At 42.8% G+C, this 20,236-nt stretch overlaps 1 long non-coding RNA gene across 1 annotated transcript in view; it reads right to left on the bottom strand.

Annotated features, from left to right (window-relative positions):
- LOC126073897 (uncharacterized) overlaps positions 1–20,236 on the bottom strand; it is a 135,161-nt gene that overhangs the window by 97,161 nt on the left and 17,764 nt on the right. The window contains exon 2 of the long non-coding RNA XR_007516872.1: positions 10,722–10,866. This is a non-coding gene — a long non-coding RNA (uncharacterized LOC126073897). The remainder of the gene's footprint in view (positions 1–10,721; positions 10,867–20,236) is intronic.

Raw genomic sequence — 20,236 nt, 5'->3', positions numbered from 1 at the left:
GCTGCCAGTGCTCGTATGTGACCTCTAAATTGAATCTTAATTGGCCATTAATGGATCAGTCTAATTAAAAACACTTGTAATTAAGCATGAAGAAGAAAAACAGCCTGAATTTTGGACTTGGAGAAAGCAGAGCTACATTTGATATGCTCAATAAACCCATACTTAAGACCATATTTAAGTATTCCCTGCCATCTATCATGCAGTGCTTACAGCGCATAAGAAACCCCACTACAGTGCCCCCCATCCCTTGGCCTCACCATTCCTCACAATCCAGAAACTCCAGGACAATTGATGGTGGGAGCACTAGTTCCAGGGTGTTCCCCAGAAGTCAGACAGGAGCAACAAGGAAAGTCTTTGGAAATATTATGGAATTGATGCTATAGTTTAGAACAGAGCAAATTTTCCCATTCTGGAACCCACCGGGTCCTCCAAGATAAGAATGGAAGTTCATAAACTTGTTTCTTCTTCATTTAAAACTATAAATTAAATACATGCCCAATGCCACATAGCAGTAACTGGCAGAGGTAGGTCTTTGTAATAATACCCTCCTACCTTTCTTACAGATAATTAGGAAGATGAAATGAGATCTCCATTACAGCTGAGTTGATTTCTGACTCACAGGGAATCTATATTTTTTTTACCTTTCTTACAGATAATTAGGAAGATGAAATGAGATCTCCATTACAGCTGAGTTGATTTCTGACTCACAGGGAATCTATAGGACAGAAGAGAGCCACCCCATAGGGTTTCCAAGGAGTGGCTGGTGGAGTCCAACTCCCAACCTTTTGGTTAGCACCCGAGCTCTTAACCACTATGCCACCAGGGCTCCCCGAAATGAGATCAGATGTGTGAAAATGATAAAGTATATAACCAGATCCATTTTTACCTGCTTGGGGTGAAACAATGACACTACAAATCCATGCATCATAATACAACTCTTATCCCTAATGAGTGTGCAAAACACCTAGCCCGGTGCCTGGCAGTTAGAGGGCAGCATAGGAAGGCAGTTAAAAGGGTAAGCTTCAGAGCCAAAATATCTAAGTCCATATCTCACATCACTTACCATCTGTGTGACCTTGGGAAACTTACTGCTCTATGGCTCACTTTTCCCATCTGTAAAATGGGGAGAACAGTCATAGCATAGGGTGGGAGTAAGGATTGAGTGAATGCATAAAATGCTCTTAGAACAGGGTCTGGCACATAATGAACACTCATAAATGTTAGCTATTATTATTCATCTGCCTAGATGAACAAGAAGTCCCGTGTGTCTCCAGAGTTTCCCTTCCATGGTATGTCCCCAAATCTCCCTGTCTAATTAGTGGTTAAGTGCCACAGCTGCTAACCAAAGGGTCAGCAGTTCGAATCCGCCAGGCGCTCCTTAGAAACTCTATGGGGCAGTTCTACTGTGTCCTATAGGGTCGCTATGAGTCGGAATCGACTCGACGGCACTGGGTTTTTTTTTTGGGGGGGGGAGGTTTATAGCAAGATCACTCCTAACACATAGCCAAGATGCTGATGTAACTCTTAGGGCCGTAGTAGTCTACAACAGCTTCCACAGCTGCCAAAACAGGCCACTTCTGCACTTCTGGTGTTGCAGCTGCAACCGTCAAGAAGTGGAGACCCTGTGCTACCTCTTGCTGGTAGCCTCTCTGAACCGGCCCTGCTCTGCTTCCTGACTTCAAGGGAGACAGACAGCAGCTGCTCACCTCTTTACCATGCCATTCCAGCATAGCTTAGGCTCTTCTAATATAGCATTAGCTTAGACTGGCCAAGGGCCTCTTACTGATGTCAACCTCCCTCCCTCCTTGTCAGACAAACATATAACAAGAGCCATTACAAGCTTTCTAATACCCCAGAGTGCAGACATTGCCTAGTTCTGCCCACAGGAGAGGAGGAAGCCCAGTCTGTCTATTTCTGTCTCAGGATTAACCCTATCCAGTGCTGATTTCACGGGTGTGTGACTGTGCTGTCTCACAGGATCCTGTGCTCAGAAGAGCATCACACTTGTGGCTCTATGCTCTGAGGGGATGTCTGAAAATTCTTAATAATTTTATCTTTAAATTTGTGCCTTCTAAGTAGCAGTTTGAACACCCTCAGTTGCTCCAGGGAGAAAGATCTGGAGATCTGCTTCTGTAAAGATTACGGCCAAGAAAACCCTATGAGGCACTCTGATACATGGGTTCACTGTGAGTTGAAATCAACTCAATGCCATACAACAACAACGAGTGAAGTCCAGTGTAACAGTGGAGCATGTGCTGGGGGCTAGGGCCTCAGCTCATGTGCAGTCCAATCTCCTGTCATCTGGATCCCCAATCTCCCTGGGAGAGGTTCTTGGCCTCCTTCCCCTCACTTCCACCTTATGACCACTCCCATTGTCTGCCCAGAATGACCAGGTCATGTAGGCACTCTTTCTCCCATCATCCTTTCCCCCCAGTGGGGTCCTAGGGTTGATGTCTGGGATGGGACAAAGCAGCAGCCACCCATGCACACCTGGGCTGGCAACACCAAGAAGCATTTGACAGGCAAATGAGGGGAGTGGGAGCTCTCACCAAGTCCCTATACAAAGGCTGTAATCTCCAAGTGGTTGCCTGTGCCCCATCGTTTGGGTCAGTGGGCAAGGGAAGGAGAGACTGATTTCCCTACTCCTGTGCAGGGTCCTCAGGATGACTGGCAGTGGTAACAACAATTACCTTAAGGGGAAGCCCCATTCCCACCACAGGAGTGTGGTCAGACCCCAGGACCCCAGCAATTCTGGGCCCTTGGGTCTTATCTATGATAATCTTATAACAGATGCCAAGTAAACATGAAATCATGATTATCCTATGAGGTTTTACAGACTACTAAAGTCCAAAACCCCCACGTGTCTGTCAGTTCGTCATACTGTGGGGGCTTGTGTGTTGCTGTGATGCTGGAAGCTATGCCACCGGTATTCAGATACCAGCAGGGTCACCCACGGAGGACAGGTTTCAGCTGAGCTTCCAGACTAAGACACACTAGGAAGAAGGACCCGGCAGTCTACTTCTAAAAAGCATTAGCCAGTGAAAACCTTACGAATAGCAGAGGAACATTGTCTGATATAGTGCTGGAAGACGAGCCCCCCAGGTTGGAAGGCACTCAAAAGTTGACTGGGGAAGAGCTGCCTCCTCAAAGTAGAGTCAACCTTAATGACGTGGATGGAGTAAAGCTTTCGGGACCTTCATTTGCTGATGTGGCATGACTTAAAATGAGAAGAAACAGCTGCAAACATCCAGTAATAATCGGAACCTGGAATGTACGAAGTATGAATCTAGGAAAATTGGAAATCATCAAAAATGAAATGGAACGCATAAACATCGATATCCTAGGCATTACTGAGCTGAAATGGGCTGGTATTGGCCATTTTGAATCCGACATACAGTCTACTGTGCTGGGAATGACAACTTGAAGAGGAATGGTGTTGCATTCATTGTCAAAAAGAACGTTTCAATATCTATCCTGAAGTACAACGCTGTCAGTGATACGATAATACCCATACGTGTACAAGGAAGACCAGTTAATATGACTATTATTCAAATTTACACACCAACCACTAGGGCCAAAGGTGAAGCAATAGAAGATTTTTATCAGCTGCTACAGTCTGAAATTGATCGAACATGCAAACAAACGCATTGATAATTACTGGTGATTGGAATGCAAAAGCTGGAAACAAAGAAGAAGGATCAGTAGTTGGAAAATATGGCTTTGGTGATAGAAACAATGCCTGAGATCGAATGATAGAATTTTGCAAGACCAGTGACTTCTTCATTGCAAATACCTTCTTTCACCAACATAAATGGCGACTGTACACACGGACCTTGCCAGATGGAACACACAGAAAGCAAATTGACTACATCTGTGGAAACAGACGATGGAAAAGCTCAGTATCATTGGTCAGAACAAGGCCAGGGACCAACTGCGGAACAGACCATCAATTGCTCATATGCAAGTTCAAGCTGAAACTGAAGATAATCAGAGCAAGTCCACGAGAATCAAAATATGACCTTGAGTCTATCCCACCTGAATTTAGAGACCATCTGAAGAATAGATTGAACACTAGTGACTAAAGACCAGACAAGTTGTGCAATGACATTAAGGACATCATATATGAAGAAAGCAAGAGCTCACTGAAAAGACAGGAAGGACAGAAAAGACCAAGATGGGTGTTAGAGGAGACTCTGAAACTTGCTGTCGAACATCAAGCTGCTAAAGCAAAAGGAAGAATTGATGAAGTAAAAGAACTGAACAGAAGATTTCAAAGGGCAGCTCGAGAAGACAAAGTATTAAGATCACATGTGCAAAGAGCTGCAAATGGAAAACCAAAAGGAAAGAACATGCACAGCATTTCTCAAGCTGAAAGAACTGAAGAAAAAATTTCAGCCTTGAGTTGCAATAGTGAAGGATTCTATGGGGAAAAAATTAAACGACGCAGGAAGCATCAAAAGAAGATGGAAGGAATATACAGAGTCATTATACCAAAAAGAATTAGTCAATGTTCAACCATTTCAAGAGGTAGCACATGATCGGGAGCCGATGGTACCAAAGGAAGAAGTCCAAGCTGCTCTGAAGGCACTGGCGAAAAACAAGGCTCCAGGAGTTGATAGAATATCAATTGAGATGTTTCAACAAACAGATGCAGTGCTGGAGGTGCTCACTCGTCTATGCCAAGAAATATGGAAGACAGCTTCCTGGACAACTGACTGGAAAAGATCCATATTTATCCCTATTCCCAGGAAAGGTGATCCAACCAAATGTGGAAATTATAAAACAATATCATTAATATCACACGCAAGCAAAATTTTGCTGAAGATCATTCGAAAACAGCTGCTGCAGTATATGGACAGGGAACCACCAGAAATTCAGGCCAGTTTCAGAAGAGGACATGGAACCAGGGATATCATTGCTGATGTCAGATGGATCCCGGCTGAAAGCAGAGAATACCAGAAGGATGTTTACCTGGGTTTTATTGACTATGCAAAGGCATTCGACTGTGTGGATCATAACAAACTATGGATAACATTTCGAAGAATGAGAATTCCAGAACACTTAATTGTGCTCATGAGGAACCTTTACATAGATCAAGAGGCAGTTGTTCAGACAGAACAAGGGGATACTGATTGGTTTAAAGTCAGGAAAGGTGTGCGTCAGGGTTGTATTCTTTCACCATACCTATTCAATCTGTATGCTGAGCAAATAATATGAGAAGCTGGACTATAAGAAGAACGGGGAATCAGGATTGGAGGAAGACTCATTTACAACCTGTGTTATGCAGATGACACAACCTTGCTTGCTGAAAGTGAAGAAGACTTGAAGCACTTACTAATGAAGATCAAAGACCACAGCCTTCAGTACAGGTTGCACCTCAACATAATAAAAAAAAAAAAATCTTTTTTTTAAATCCTCACAACTGGACCAATGAGCAACATCATGATAAATGGAGAAAAGACTGAAAAGTTCTCAAGGATTTCATTTTACTTGGATCCATAATCAATAGCCATGAAAGCAGCAGTCAAGAAATCAAAAGACGCATTGCATTGGGTAAATCTGCTGCAAAGGACCTCTTCAAAGTGTTGAAGAGCAAAGATGTCACCTTGAAGACTAAGGTGCGCCTGATCCAAGCCATGGTATTTTCAATCACATCATATGCATGTGAAAGGTGGACAGTGAATAAGGAAGACCGAAGAAGAATTGACGCCTTTGAACTGTGGTGTTGGTGAAGAATATTGAATATACCATGGAGTGCCAAAAGAACAAACAAATCTATCTGAGAAGTACAACCAGAATGCTCCTTAGAAGCAAGGATGGAGAGACTGCGTCTTACATACTTTGGACATGATGTCAGGAGGGATCAGTCCCTGGAGAAGGACATCATGCTTGGCCCAGTACAGGGTCAGCAGAAAAGAGGAAGACTCTCAATGAGGTGGATTAACACAGTGGCTGCAAAAATGATCTCAAGTATAACAATGATTGTAAGGAAGACGCAGGACTGGGCAGTGTTCATTGTGTTGTGCAAAGGGTTGTTATGAGTCAGAACCAACTCAACAGCACCTAACAACAACAACAACAAAGTCCAAAATGTGAATTTTCAGGATACTATTGTTCAGGGCATCATTGTGATGATAATAATAATGGTAAGTAGACCTGAGAGCCATAGACAGTCTAGTTTTGTTATACAAGCGGAAACAAGAGAAAATATTGTTCAAGGGGGTTTGATGAAAGGGGGGGCCAAGAATAGCAGGGAAAGATTAATTAATTAATAACACAGAGCCTCAGGAAAATTTTGAGGAAGGGAACAGTTTTCCAAACTGGAAAATAATATAATCAAAGGCAATCTTTGGGATAATTTTGTTGGTCATAATGTCTAGGAGTCAGCCTTTGTAGCCATCTAAGGACCATATTGTATTGTGGAAAATAAACATGACTCTAGGCAATACCTCATTTCATTTGATTCCCAGTGTTCCCTCAAATGTGTTTAGGCTCCTGTTGTGTTTATTCACATAGGACACATCTGCCTAAAAATGCCAGTGAACAAGTGCAGTCATCCCCAATAGAATGGGGGGGATAGAGACGTTTCTATGGAACCTTGGTTGTTTTTCTAAAAGGACTGCAACTCAAACCAAGTCACCCCATTTCACCTGTTGCCACAAACTCCAAGAACTAAATATTGTTACTGGTTATCTACAGGCAAATAATTTCTCATGATGCTTTGAAGGGTCTTTAACATCACAATCTCAATGTTTACATATTATTCTTTTTATATCATTGTACTGGTATTTTTTTATGAGGTTGGGCAGCCACCTGAAATACCTAATTTTTCTGCATCTTTTGGCCACCCTTCTATTTCCTAGGGACCAGCCACATGACTCAGGCAAAAAAGGGATGGTGAAACTTTGACTCACTTTGGACTCATTATCAGGAAAGACCTATCAATAGAAAAGGACATCATGTTTGGCAAAGTAGAGGGCCAGCAAAAACAAGGGAAACCCTCTGTGAGATGGATTGACACAATTGTCACAACAATGGGCTATAATAAGCAGTTATGAAGATGGCTCATGACCCAGAAACATTTTGTTTTGGTATACATGGGGTCACCATGAGCCAGAGCTGACTCGGTGGCACCTAACAAGAAAGGAGGGTAAACGCTGCTAGTAGCTGGAAGAAACAGAAAGAACACAGCCTGAAATACTCCTAGATGGTCTCCTTTCCATTTAGATGGTGGCCCCCATTCCAAAAAGAAAATTCCCAAATTCCACCTACAAATCCATTGAAGCCCTAATACTCCTAAAGAGAATTTTTGATGAATTCTCCTGAAATAGATTTTGAGCATAAATATAAACATGATAATAATTGAAGGCCATGAGCCTATTGGAGCCCTGGTAGCACAGTGGTTAACAGCTACAGCTACTCTGAGACTAGAAGAATTAGATGGTGCCTGGCTACCACTGATGACCACCATGACAGGGAACACAACATAGAGTCAATGGTGGAGCAGAAGAAAAGTGGGGTGCAGAACTCAAATTCTAGTAAAAAGACCAGACTTGATGGTCTGACTGAGACTGGAGGGACCCCAGAAGACATGGCCCTAGGACTTTCTGTTAGCCCAGAATTAAAACCATTCCTGAAGCCAACTCTTCAAAGATTAGACTGGACTCTGAGACATAAAATGATACCCATTAAGAGTGTGCTTCTTGGCTTAAGTAGATACATGAGACTAAATGGGCAGCTCCTTTCTGGGAGCGATATGAGAAGGCAGAAGGGGACAGCAGCTGGTTGAATACACACGGGAAATACAGGGTGGAGAGAAGGAGTGTGCTGTCACATTGTAGGGAGATTAACTAGGGTCATATAACAATGTGTGTATAAGTTTTTGTATGAGAAATTGACTTGAATTGTAAACTTTCACTTAAAGCACTATAAAAAATAATAACAGTAATTAAAAAAAAAAAAGAGCTAAGACTGCTAACCAAAAGGTCGGCAGTTTGAATCCACCATCTGCTCCTTGGAATCTCTATGGGGCAGTTCTACTCCGACCTATAGGGTTGCTATTAGTCAGAATTGACTTGATGGCAACCTATGAGTCTCTTAGGTCACTGGGTGGTGCAAACTGTTTGAGCGCTGCTGTTAACCAAAAGATTGGTGGTTCAAACCTACCCAGAAGTGCCATAGAACAAAGCCCTGGGGAACTGCTTCGGTAAAGATTACAGCCAAGAAAACCCTAGGGAGCACAGTCCTACTCTGTAACACATGGGTTACCATGAGTCAGAATTGTCTCAGTGGCAACAGGTTCGGTCTTTTTCTGTTGTTTTTATTATTATTGTTATTATTATTATTATGAGCCTCTTGAGTTCAAGCACCACACATTGCTTACATTTGTAATTTCAACATTAAGTATAGTGCCAGACACATAGTAGGTGGTCAACAATTATTTCTAAAATGAAAATGCTCCACTTCATGTGATTTTGAAGCATCAGGTCAGGTCACCAGCCCCCACTTCAGCATAACTGGACATTGTTATTTGTTCATGATTTTGGATGCAGGGCTAAGGCCATATCATGGAGCCCTCATGAACCTCAGAGTAAAATCTATACTAGTGACTCATTTTTTGCCTACTTTGTCAGGAACTTCATATGGCTCCCCATATTGGTGAGCCTTGCAGACCTAAACATTCTTCTAACTAGGTAGGAGCATGGTAGCAACCCTGGTGGGGTTAACCTGAGTGGAACAGAGGTCAGAGTCAGTTACTTTCTATTCTCTATTTTCCTTGGGGCCTGAATAATATGGTCAGGGAAGATTTAAATATATTAACAATCTGCTATTTTTTTATTTAAACTATGAAGGAGAACCATGGACCCCTAATCTCTGAAAATCCTCAATCAGGAGCAACTATATTGATCAAAATGGTCCGCTTGGCCAAAATGCTGCTTGGTTTGAGAAACTCTACTGATTCAAATCCCTGAAGGGCAATTTCCCAGTAGAAGTCAGCTCCGGCCTGTCAAAGGGAGAATGCAGACCTGCCCCGTAAATACCGGGATTATTCCTGTCATCAACAGGCTGTGATTAGAGGGTAGATACCACCAATCTGATCTAGTCTGTTTACAAGTAATACCAAAATAGAAACAGGAAAGGAGCAAGGTCCAGTTGAGCTGGAATTCTTCCCCCGCATGCTCCAGGCACCTGAATGTAATTGTTGTAGATAAATTTCCGTTGAATCCTGATGGATATCTCCCTTTCCCCACAGCCCTTGAGAGGAAAGCAACTCCCACCAAGAGATGTCCCAGCCATAAAACCTCTGAAAAAAGAACTCTATCAAGGTTCCTGAAAACACAATAAGATATTAGTTTTATAAAATAAAAGTATTTTTCCCCCAGCACGAGTGCACCATTGTTACACAAGGAGCAATAAGCTGGATGTTAAAAATGCCAGTCTGTGATCTCATTGCTTGACAGATCGCTGGCCACTAGGGGAAACACATACAAGACAGGGAAGCTCAAGTCTAAGTTTCTGAATGTTGGTTTTCATTTAAGGAACACATACATATGTTACTGTCTCACAGATACAGGACAGGTAACCTGGTGGCACACTGGTTAAGAACTTGGCTGCTAGCCAAAAGGTCGGCAGTTTGAATCTACCAGCTGTTCCCTGGAAACCCTATGGGGCAGTTCTACTCTGTCCTATAGAGTCACTATGAGTTGGAATCGACTCAACAGCACACCACCACCACCACCACAAGAGGTATTATAAATCATATTTTTTATCCAAATAAGATTCAGCATGGAAGGGATATAAGGACAGACTTACATTCAGGGCAGGGCTCATTCATCAATCTTCTGATAGCTACACTTTTACAAACAATAAGGGCTGTTGCAATTGATGAATGTTCTCGTTGTTGCATGCTGCCCAGTCGATTTTGACTCCTAGTGACCCTGTAGTTGATGAATAGGATAGCTTAATAGTCTTAAAAGTGTGGTCCACAGAACACCAGAGATATCACCTGGGACCTTGTTAGACATGCAAATTTCTTGGCCCCATTCCATACCTACTGAATCAGAAACTCTGTGTTTTTGCAAGCTCTCCAAGTGATTACGAGGCAGGCTAAAGTTGATGCCTTGTTCCAAGCCCCACGGACATTCTGATTTTGTTGGAATGAGGCATCAGGAGTTTTATAAACTCCCCAGGTGGGTCTAATGTCAGTTAAGTTTAGGAATCACTGAGCTAAGTTCCATACAGGAATTGATCCCCACTCGGGTCACATATAATTCCTTGTCCTTGGCTGTTGCAACCACTTCTATTTTGAAAAGTAAATCCTCAAAGAATGACTTACCTTTCAAAAAGGTGAGAGTAATGTGTTGTAGCTGTGTACCGAGCCAATGGGGCCACTGTGTTCAACCCCAGCAGATATTTTACTATGAATCTGCCAGTCCTTTTTAAAAAATGAAAACATCTTTATCAAGCCAAGTAAATAACAACAAATACTGAGCAATCATCTGTTTTAAAAGTAATACTGTGGTACCAGAGACTACATCATCCTGAGACCAGAAGAACTAGATGGTGCCCGGCTACAAACAATGACAGCCCTGACAAGGAACACAACAGAGAACCCCTTAGGGAGCAGGAGAGCAGTGGGATGCAGACATCAAATTCTCATAAGATCAGACTTAATGGTCTGACTGAGGCTGGAGGGACCCCAGTAGTTACAGCCCCCATACCTTCTGTTGGCCCAGGACAGGAACCATTCCCAAAGCCAACTCTTCAGACATGGATTGGACTGGACAGTGGGTTGGAGTGGGATGCTGGTGAGGAGTGAGCTTCTTGGATCAGGTGGACACTTGAGACTATGTTGACAACTCCTGCCTGGAGGGGGAGATGAGAGGGTGGGGGGTGGTTAGAAACTGACAAAATGGACATGAAAAGAGAGAATGGAGGGAGATAGTGGGCTGTCTCATTAGGGGGAGAGTAATTGGGAGTACGTAGCAAGATGTATATGGGTTTTAGTGTGAGAGACTGACTTGATTTGTAAACTTTCACTTAAAAAAGCACAATAAAGTGGGAGAAGGGAGTAAGATGTATGTAAACCTACATGTGACAGACTGATTGGAATGGTAAATGTTCACTTGAACCTTAATAAAAATTAAAAAAAAAAAAAAAAAAAAGCACAATAAAAATTACAAAAAAAAAATAAGCAAATGATTCTTAACCCCCCACCAATAATAATAATAATACTATGGAAAATCTGGAGCAATATGTAAAATCTTTGGTAAGGTTCAGCGACATCTTCATGAACATTTTGCTCTACTTCTGTCCACCCATCCTGAAACTCTGTTGTAGAATAAAAAATTCAGCAATTGAACTTCAGCTTCCAGGTGGCTCAGCCTCAAAATGACTCTTGATTGCTTATTTCTAAGCATACCTCTACGCTCTGTTTCAACCCAAGGCAATACAGGGCATGGCTTATATTCTTTGAGCTCAGGAGGGAGATCTCTTACTTTCCCTTGAGTAGCAGCAACATGGACATTCTAAGAGATGCCAGGTCTGGAAGTCAGGCTATCCCAGAGGAGCCGGCAGGTGTGAACATCTGTGCAGCAAAGGGTCTAGCATGAGCAGATGGTCGATAGTGCAGGGGTGAGTGTGTAGGCAGACAGCCTGGTCTGGGAAGTGGAAGGCAGAAAGGAAACACTAGAGCAAGTCAAACAGAATCAGAATGTGCAGGAAACAAGGCAGTGCCAATCAGGAATACAAACCAGAGGTCTAGGTTATACACTAAATTATAAAAAATCAAGCAATGGACAATGAGACGATAGACAGGATCCAGGAACACAGAAATTGGCAGGGTCCACACACTCTACAAGATACAGGAGCCTGCAGGAAAACTATCCCTGATACTTACTGTGTTTGAAACTGGACGTGACTGATGTCAGGACAAGGAAGAGCCCAGAGCCCAGGCTGACCAGCATGGCAGGGGATTGCATGTGACAGCTAGTCAATACTGGTTTGTTGACTGAGTATATGTCTTACAATATTCCTCGTTTTAAGCACATGTTATTCACAGTAACCATAGCATGTCTCCCACGGACTGTCCTCACTGTCTGTTAAAAATTAATCTATCACAGCACCTGGGGGGTAAAATACAATTTAGGTGTGCTTTGAGTAGAAAATGGAGCCCTGGTGGCATAGTGGCTAAGAGTTCGGCTGCCATCCAAAAGACTGGCAGTTTGGATCCACCAGCTGCTCCTTGGAAACCCTATGGGGCAGTTCTACCCTGTCCTATAGGGTCGCTATGAGTCGGAATCAACTTGACGGCAACAGGTTTTGGTTTGAGTAGAAAATAAACCTGCCATAAGTTAGAAAACGTTGATTTTGTTTCTGGACCTACTTCTAACTATAGCTTTGGGCAAGTCATTTTGTTCCATTCCTCTGCGTCTCTGTTTCTCTCCTCGAAAATGTGGCAAATGGAACAGGGATACTAGATGACCTCCAAATGATCTCCCAACTCTAAAACTCTGTGGCACTGCCTAGTAGGTAGGTTCCTGAAAAGGTATCAGAAATTGATTTGCACAGACAAGCTGACAGGACACTGCATATCACCTGATACATGACTTACAATTTTCTGGACATTTCCAAGGTCCCCACAGTCAATGGGTACAAGATTTGATCTATTGGCATATTTGTGCAATCAAACAACTCCATGAGTACACTGCTTATCAGACTCACTAAGTTTAACTGCAAGTTTTGCACGTTCTCCCTAAGGAAAGCCCCTGTGTTCTGTCATCACTGACAGCCAACAACAACTCTGACTCACTGTGACCACATGATGTCACAGTAGAACCGTGCTGCATAGTGTTTTCAGTGGCTGAGTTTTTGGAAGTAGATCACCAGGCCTTTTTTCTGAGGTGCCTCTGGGTGGACTCAAACCTCCAGACTTTCTGTTAGCAGCCAAGTGCTTCACCCAGAGATTCCATCTATCACAGACAAGGAAGCAGAAATCAGAGGGGAGGGGTTAGCTTTGGCCTTTGTTCACTGGGGTCAGAGGGACTAAGGCAGGGCACCAGGAGTGGAGGAAAGCGCCTCAGACCCACAGCCAGTGCAGCATAAACCCTTCTTTAATCCCTCTCCTCTTCACATCCCCCAGAGGAGCAACTCCCACAGCAAGCTACATGCTTCATTGCATTCTCAGCCAGATGTGAGCTGGCCAAAGAAGCAGCCATCTGGACACGGAAAGCCCATTACAGCCATAACAGGCTGCTGAATCTAGTTATAAACAGAAGCCTCTCGCAGGCTGGGTGTCCCAGGCTTGAAACCACACACTTAGAAAGCATCTGTTTGGGACACGGGACACCTTTCCCCAGGGGGCTGAGGGAGGAGAAGAATGCAGGACGTGAACATGGGCACTCTGGCTGCAGGCAGGAGGCAGGTCTGGGCAAGGTGTCAATACTCTCTGTTTTCATCCACACCTGCTCTGTTATCTTCTGCTGCCTACCATGGGAGCACGTACACACACCCCTAGACTCATCCTCTCTGGGATAGTGCTGCAGATGGGACTGTCTCAAGCAGGAGCAGATGAGGGATACCAGAACACCCAGGAGATCAAACAAAAGCTGCTTGCACTAACAACAGTCCACAGACAGCCCAGGTCTCAGAGAAAGGAGAGAGGGGGGCCGCTTGGAAGATTCCAGAGCTGCTCCCACCTGTGGTCGTTGGGCAAGGGCCACAAATGGACACGTGCTATGAGGAAATGCTGTTCTCACCCTCACAGCCCTTTTCTGTGAACCTGTAGACAGTGTCATGTGGCGGCCAAAGGGCTGACGGTCACTCAGAGGCTGGGATCCAAAGGAGCAAATTTCACCCTCCTCTGCACCAGATGGCACAGTGTCCAAGTGCACCTCTCTTCCCAAGGATGGGTCAGGGTCCTCCCTCAACTGACAGTCCTGATACCCAATACAGAAGATAAAACACCCAAAATCCTAAGGGCATCCCCTGCCTCTCCTGAGTACTGTGAGACCTGCCTATGCCAGCACGTGTGCCCTGCCTCCCCTGACACTCCACGTTTTCATGCTTCCATGACTAGCACAGCCTATTTCCACCTCCTTGGATGGCTTACCTGCCCCATCCCACCTTCTAAACCCTGCTGAAGCAGGAGAGGGATGAAGAACATAGCCTCCGACCTGAGCGGCAGAACTCCTGGGTTCAAAGCCCAGCTTTGGCACTCTTAGCCATACGAATCCTAGCCTCTCTACCCCTTACTTTCCTTTCCTATAACATGAGGGTGATGACACAGTGGTTACTTCACACAGCTGTTTCAAGAATTAAATCAGTTAATGCATGTAAAGTGTTTAAAACAGGGCCTACCAGTTGCTGTCAAGTCGATTCGAACTCATGATGACCCCTTGTGTGTCAGAGTAGAACTGTGCTCCGTAGGGTTTTCAATGGATGATTTTTTGGAAGTAAATCACAAGGCCTTTCTTCTGAGATATCTCTGGGTGGACTTGAACCTCCAAACTTTCAATAAGCTGAAAAGCATGTTACCATTTGCACCCCCCAGGGACTCCAAAACCTAGTGAACACAGAATGGGTGAGACTTATTACTCCCTGATTCTCCTTTCATCTGCTTCACCACTCTCTCCAACAACTTCTACTTAGAAAGATGGCCTTGTTTTTTCAATTGTTAGTGATGCCTGTCTCCTTCCCTAGTCTTTTGAGATTCTTGAGGAAAGATATTGTGACTTGTTAAATTTCACAGACCCAGTCCAAAGTGTTTGGCATCAAGCTGGTATTTGAAAAAAAAAAAAAAAAGTGCACTGAATTAAATTGGATGGGAAGCTTCAGCTAATAATAACACCCTCATTTAGTGGGCTGTACTGATGTGCTAGGCGCATCGCTAAGAGCTTCACTTGTAGTAATAAGCAGTTCTTTTTAATTTTATCTCATGTATTCTTTTCTTCCTGGCTAACAAGTATGGCTCTCAGAAACATGAAATTGCTATTGTAAACAAAAATTTGAGCACTTAAACAAAAAGAACTAACTCTCTACTAGAGAAGTAAAATAAAGACAAATATTGGTCCTCAGTAAAGAGAGAGATTGAGATTTAGGAGAAAAAATATTATCTGGTGTAAAAAAAAAAAACTAGTGCCAACGACTCTCTGTAGGGAGGCAGAATTGTCTGAAAAAGAGAAATACATAACTTAGAAATACGTCCAAAAAAAAAAGTGAGAAGTTCCTCCAAATGAAAGGCTAACTATGTAATGTGTAGTCAAAATAAGGAATAAAGTGGATCACTAAACAAAAAAAAGTGAATATATGGGGTGCTCTTTGGTGAGCTCCAATCACCAGGAACAACAACCAAAAAAAAAAAAGAAAAAAAAGGAAGAAGCCCAGTCTCCATCCAACATGGCCTGGGTCTATGAGGACAGTGTTAGAAAGGCAAAGGCCTGGAGCAGGCTGAGGAAGGAGGAAAAGGCTGAAGGGAGCAAAGGAGACTCTTTTCATCAGGGGGACAGGTGTTACCCAATATCCAGATAAAAAGAAAGGATAGCACTGTGGCTTAGGGAGGGATGTCACTTGACAGACAACAGACAGGAGGCAGAACAACTGAGCCCTGTTCGCTTCCCTTTTTTGAATGGATAATCATCAGCAAATTGTTTTTGTTGTTGTTGTTAGATGCTGTCAAGCTGGTTGCAACTCACAGAGACCCTGTCAACAATAGAACAAACACACTGCCCAGCCCTGCATCATCCTCACAATCGTTACTACGTTTGAGCCCACAGTTGCAGCCACTGTGTTCATCCATCTCATTGAGGGTCTTCCTCTCTTTCACTGACCCTCTACTTTATCAAGCACAAATGTCCTTCTCCAGGGACTGGTCGCTGCTGATAACATGTCCAAAGTACGTGAGACAAAGCCTCATCATCCTCACTTCTAAGGAGCATTCCAGCTGTACTTCTAAGATTTGCTCTCTCTTCTGGAAGTCCATGCTATATCAGCAAATTAGAAGTGGAAAGCAAACAGTGTCAAGAGGGAACTGACAAGCGAAATCTATTAAGAAAACCCTTAAAATTTGCTCAGGCAAATTTTATAACGGCAATCATCGTAAGCTACATGCATTTGGTATTTTATACTTTTAAAAGTCCTTTCACTCTCTTATCTCATTTTATGAATTGAACTTCACAATGGCTTCTGTGGGTCAGTTCAGAATGAGTTGACATGAGCCTTTGGACACAGCCCTCTAGAAATAATTTTTGTTATTGATACCAAAAAAAAGTAGTCTTTGTTTCATTTCAACATCCAAGCAGACAGAACTAAATCATGATGTATAGTTTTATTTTTTAAGTACTTAACTTTAAGTTTCTTAACTTTTATCATGAAGAAAAAAATAGCTTTAGCATAAGTCACCTTAAAAAACTGAAACCCCAATTTAATGAAATATCATTTTGTGGGCTTAAAAAAGAAAAAAAGACGGTCCCCCTGGAATCAATTCCAACTCATAGTGACCCTATAAGGACAGAACAGAATTATCCCATAGATTTCCAAGGCTGTAATCTTTACCGAAGCGGATTGCCACATCTTGGGTTGAACTACCTACCTTTTGGTTAGCAGAGCACTTAAATCACTACGCCACCAAGGTGCCTTCACAGGCTTAAGGAGAAACCAAAAAAAAAAAAAACCCCGTTGCCGTCCAGTAGATTCAGACTTACAGCTACCCTAAAGGACAGAGTTGAACTGCCCCACAGGGTTTCCAAGGTGCCCTGGTGGATTTGAACTGTGGACCTTTTGGTTAGCAGCCATAGTTCTTAACCACTTCACCACCAGGGCTTAAATAGAAGCAAATGTTCAATGTGAAGGAAAGGGTAGCGGACCCATTTATTGGGCCGAACAGGTGCTCAGGCTGATCTCTCACTTCACCCACCAAAACTCCCGCTGGGTATGACACGCTCCCAAAGAGTCTGAGTTCCGGCTCAAAGAGGCCTAAGCGGGAGAGTGAGTGGTTTAGGAGCGCCACCACGTGGCAGCCTCAGAAACTACAAGAAATATCACAAGACCTGAAATCCTGTTGCTGTGGAATCCATTCTAACTCGTAGTGATTCCACAGGGCAGAGTAGAACTGCCCCTACAGGGTTTCTAAGGTTGTAAATCTTTACAGAAGCAGACTGCCACATCTTTCTCCCGTGGCTGGTGGGTTCGAACCGCCAACCTTTCAGTTAGCAGCCGAGTGCTTAACTTCTGCGGTACCAGGGCTTCTTAAAGAACATAAAGTATGGTATTAACAAGAGATATCCAACTGATTTTCAACCATAACTTCAGGCCTATGGCTATTTTTGTAGCCCGTGCAACTGAATTCCAACTGAGGTTTAATAGTTCTACATTGGACAGTTCAAGAAATTGTCTCGAAGCAAAATAGAGTTATGAGACTGGAAATAATTATTAATAAGAATCATTTTAAGTGACAATTAGTACTCCCTTGATCGCACGAGTGGCCCAAAGATTCAGGTGTTTCAAAGTGAAAGCTATCCCATTCCCAGACTCACTCAGTGTCCTCCATTCTTCTCCCTACAGTTCTGCCCTACTCTCTTTGAACCCTCCCCATCTGTGGCCCCTGTCCCTCTACGTCTCTATGTGCCAATCTCAGAAGATAATAAAGTCTTACCTCAAACTCTGTTGTGCCTTGAAAACTCTATCACCTCAGCCTCCAGCTAGATTTCCAAGGCGTTCTCCTTAGTCCAACTTTTGCTGACTTTACAGTCAGGAGGGATGAGCTTTGGTCCCATGGATAGGGAGAAGAAGAGGAAAATGGCTTAGGCTGTGCCTGTGTTGAAATGGAGAGTGTATGGGATGGGGTGGGGTGTAGAGAGAACAGCAGCGCTTCAAAGCTGGTAGACCTTTTCCACCAGATTTCCCCCACAATGCGCCTAAAAAGCTAACACACTTTACTACCTCATAAATGAATTTTCTTCCAAAGCCATATAGACTTACTAGCATATTCCTTTAAAAAAAAAAAAAAGTGTTTAGTTGCAAAATAATAACCCCAGCTTCATTGTGTTAAAAGTAACTCTGACTTCTTCCAGCCTTGGTTTTAGTTACAAATGGTCCCCACATTAACTGGAATACTGAAGCGGATTCCAAGACAAATTACACCAGGCTCTAGTCATTTCTCTCTAATCATGATTTTCTTAAACTTATGACCTCTTTAGTTCCATAGTCCATGTTCATAGAATCTTTTAAAAGAGATGGACAAGCTTAACTCTGGAGTCTCTTCATCTTCTACTTGTTCCTTCCCTCCACTTGACTGTGACTTCCTTAAGGCAAGAATTAATTTTAAATTTCTCTTGCTAGCACAGCATAATGCTCCAATATATGTTTATTGAGTTAATCCAGAGAGAATAACAGTTGGATGGAGTGGTAACTTCTGGACTATGGCACAGATAGAATTCCAGAATCAGTGACCAAGGGTGGGAGGGAAATCACTTTCTCTTGGACTCCTTAAGTAGTGAAAGCAAGAAGTGAACCATGTTAAGTCATTAGGAAAGGACTCAGGTTTCTAAAACAGTAAACTTTTTGATGATAAATAATCCAGGAAGTTGCAGCCTCTGAACCACTGTGCCAGTGCAAAAATAGAAGAAATAGGAATGGGATGGAAAAAGAGGAAGAGACATGGCAAGGAAGAGCCTCAAACAGGGAGGTTCATCTTCTACAAGTTGGGTTGGGGGGGCTTGGGCATCCAAATTCAGCTATTTGCATCTCCAAAGCCATACCAGGCTTCTCTTCTTAATGGAGGGAGGCTAAATAGAGCTTTGAAGCCAAGGAAACCTTTAATTTGTCACGTTCAGGGTCTGGACCAGATGGGTTCTTTATTTAAAAAAGTGGTGATATCAGGTTCACTAAACAGGAGCCCTGGTGTCACAGTAGTTAAGAGCTCAGGCTGCTAACACAAAAGGTTGGCAGTTTGAATCCACCAGCCACTCCTCGGAAATCCTATAGGGCAGTTGTACTCTGTTCTATAGGTTTTCTGTGAGTTGGAATTAACTCGGCAGCAATAGGTTTTTTGGTTTTAAACAGCGTCATTGAGTTCAAAGTTGGACTTGAAGAAAGGACGAAGGTTAGGATGTGGGAAGAGACCTGTGGTCTGGATGGGGAGTGGGTATGACGTTCCTTTCTGATGTTAACTCTCGCTCTTGGAAAATTTCTTCTGGAAGGTTCGCAAGAGCTGCTGGTTGTTAACCACTCCACTTCCTTTCTCTCCAGCAGAGGGTGAAGTTAAGATTCAAGATGTTCAGAAAATATTTAAGATCCTAATCCCTCTAAAAGTTAGTTTTTGGAAAAAGGGAGCTTCTGAAGCATATTTTCCAAGCAAAGAACAGAACTTATGAAAAATATTGGCAGCGTGCATGTACTGGCTTACTAGAAAGGACGATGAGAGAGATGGGGTAAAGATGATAAGAAAGAGAAAGGTTTCTGGTGGCCTGGGTAAAAGCATGAGAAAGTCTTTCTCCTTACAAACTAGACAATAGCATTTCAAAATGTTAATAGATTGATGAGATCATAGGCCATTCTTTTTTCTGCTTCCCCTATATTTTCTGTCCAGTATTTTCCAAATTGTCTGCAAATAAACAAGTCTTATTTCATACTTGCCAAATATTAAATATTCTTAAGAAAAAAAAGAGAAATGTCTTGAATATCAATATTTATTCAATTTCTAAGTTAGAGCGGTTCCTATTTCTGCCTTTGAAAATCGTGACAAAATTTAATTTTTCATTGATGCTTGGGGATCTTGGAGGTCATCATGTTCATTGCCATAAATACAATTCTCTCCACACCACAAGTAGAGTTACACTTCCATATCAGAGTTTTAATTCTCTCAGGTTAGAGAAAGTTGCTTTTATTTCTCAAGCGAAGACACTTTATTGGAGGGTTTTAATCCATGGGGTGACATAAAGATCAATCTGGTGGTGTGAGGAGAAACCAAAGTAGGCAAATCAGTTAGGAGTCCGTTACCATGGCTTAGGTATTAAGGACACAAATAGACAACGGCAAGGAGTGTCATGGAAGAAGTGGAAGCAAAGGATATTGTAATGGGGCAGTTGAGAGGACTGGGCAATGGATAAGGAAATGAAGGGAAAAAAGGAATTCATGATGATGAATCTGGAAAAATTACAGTATCAGTAACTGAAATAAGTAAATCAAACAGTGGAGATGGAGCTTTACGATACATATCATGTTAGTGAAAGCATTGCAA

Source organism: Elephas maximus, chromosome 3 (genome assembly GCF_024166365.1).
Source record: "Elephas maximus indicus isolate mEleMax1 chromosome 3, mEleMax1 primary haplotype, whole genome shotgun sequence".
Classification (NCBI taxonomy): domain Eukaryota; kingdom Metazoa; phylum Chordata; class Mammalia; order Proboscidea; family Elephantidae; genus Elephas; species Elephas maximus.
The sequence above is the reverse complement of the archived record's forward strand: the minus strand, read 5'-3'. Positions and strand labels throughout refer to the sequence as shown.